This window comes from Fundulus heteroclitus, unplaced genomic scaffold (genome assembly GCF_011125445.2).
Source record: "Fundulus heteroclitus isolate FHET01 unplaced genomic scaffold, MU-UCD_Fhet_4.1 scaffold_127, whole genome shotgun sequence".
Classification (NCBI taxonomy): Eukaryota; Metazoa; Chordata; class Actinopteri; order Cyprinodontiformes; family Fundulidae; genus Fundulus; species Fundulus heteroclitus.
Genome location: NW_023396539.1, coordinates 504803 through 507136, shown reverse-complemented (window position 1 = coordinate 507136; position 2334 = coordinate 504803). Strand labels below are relative to the sequence as shown.

At 37.7% G+C, this 2334-nt stretch overlaps 1 pseudogene; it reads right to left on the bottom strand.

The window, feature by feature from the left end:
* Positions 1-679: 679 nt before the first annotated feature.
* Positions 680-2334, bottom strand: part of LOC118558391 — a 7946-nt pseudogene continuing 6291 nt past the window's right edge.

Sequence of the window (2334 nt, the reverse complement as noted above, 5' to 3'; positions counted from 1 at the left end):
AATGACATTTGGTCATTAAAAAAATTCAAATAAAATAAAATTATAAAGTATAACTGCATGCACAAAAGATTTTTTAAATGTGTTTGTCCTACACATGGGGAAAAAGGTACCAGAGTCCAGATGGAATCATCCGGAAGTCACGCAGGGAGGATCCTTTTGTGCTAGTATCTGTTTTACGTTTTGATTTGACCTTGACTTTTACAGGTAAGTGAAGTCCCTCAGGTGTATCCCAGCAATTCCCTTACATACTTAAGTAATATTCTGCTGTCTAATTCTCTCTTTGGTAGTCAAAAGTCTAAACCGGCAAACAAAGTGAAAACAGATTCAATAAAACATGGACATAAAAGTGGAATACACATTAAAACCACAAAGCCTACAATAAAATAACATCTTCTGATAAGCCTTTTTACATACTGAGTCCACATGGAGTTTAATTGTGTTTTTTTTATATTTTGTAAATCAAGATTTATTGTTAGAAAAGATTGTGACAGACTGTGGGAATACCTAATTCTACACAGATGATATATGCTGACACTGTGTCTGTGAGTTCATCTAAATGAGCAAAAACACCTTGAAAAATGTCCCAGTTAGTAGAGTTGATGTGGTCTTGGAGATAAAAAAAAAAGATTCCTCTGACCAAAGTGGAATGGAATGTCATTGTGGTTTGGGTTTATGTGGGTCATAGAAGCCACATGGAGTTGCAGAGGGATTTATAAGCACCTTTCATGGTACCAGAGCACAGGTCGAAGCACCTTGTAAGTATCAAAGAACACGTCACATACCGGTAAAAGGTTACATAAGATTATCAATCTGCAGGGGTTAAAATCTGTCAAAAACAAGTTAGGTGTGTTTGGAGAAATCCTCTAAAGTTAGTGCGCTTCACTAAAGCCTGGGTAGCTTGATTAGCTTTAGGAGGTACGTAAACATGGGTCCATCCAAATACCCTTATTGAGTAAGGACTCTTCAGCCAAAGCGAGGAAGTGTGTCAGTGGTTGTGGTTTCCATGATAAGTGCGGGGATTTTATCAAGGATGGTAGGAAAAGGAGCCTGTAAACTTCCTCTCGCTGCGAGCTTAGCCTAGGAACCTTGCGATGTCCCTTACTGGCGCTAAGGAGCCTTAAGGTATCCCACAATCCTTTGCGTGACATGACATATAAAGACAGCCCATCTCATGGAAATCAACAAAAAAGGTCCGGAGAGAAGAGATTGCACACTTTGTAGTTCATTTCGGAAGGCTGTAGGCCTGGATTTGACTCACATCATCCATCCATGCAGGTTTCCATCACATAATGATGTTGGAGTTAAAGGCTGTCCGAAATCAGCACAGCAGTCCTACAATAGAGTTCTTACTGTTCACCCTGTGAAAGGTTACAGAGCAGGAGCTAGAAGCTGGAGCTAGGAGCTATAATTACAGGTATTTGGATGGAGCCGAAGTGTTATACAAAGCTGTGGGAATATCTACCGTGTAGATTAAAGGGCCCCACAGATACTGGCAGAAGGCCGATATCTGGAGTACAGAGTGTTTTCTGACAACCATTATGTTGCAACATTATTTATTAAAATAAAAACATAACCTTCCACCGAGTTATTTTCTTGTCACTGTGCTCTCTTTATCCAAATAAATAGGCAATAAAAGATAAAGGTTCCCAAATAGTTCAACGGAGAACATGAAAATAAAAAGTCAGAAAAACCCCTGGGAAATATACCAGTAAACTAACTGGCAACAAGGCCAAATATTGGCCAGCTCTGCTTGTGAGCCTGGTTGAGGTAAAGTCAATAGGGGTGGAGTCTGATGAGAATGGATAAAACGATCTTCTCACAAAGAAACTTCTTTTGCACATGCAGACTCTTGCAGCAGTGTGATGTCATCAATATATTAACTTGTCCTGGGAGCTCAGAAAGTTTATAGTTTCAGACCGCACCTGGAAAGAGAATCTCAAATATTAGAGCACTTCCTTACATATTCATACACTTATAAAAAATATCAGGAAAGTATGCAAATTAAAAGTGAATAAACTGTGATCATGTAAACGATAAAAAAAATATTTACATATTTTTAATCTACAATCTTAATAAACAATGCATTATAGTTATTCTATATTTATATAACTGAGAATGCACACCTTTTTGTCCAGAAGTGTTCCAACACCCAAATGAAGCAACTAGAAGAGGAGCATCCGGTGAATAAAAAAAACAAAAAAAAAAACACAATTTATACTTTTTTACTTTTTCCATCACATTCATAGTGTAGTAAGTTAAAACTTATTGCAACTGGTTAAAACAAGCTTTTACCTGTAGTGAATGCCGAAGAGAGCAAATGCAAAATGAATCTCC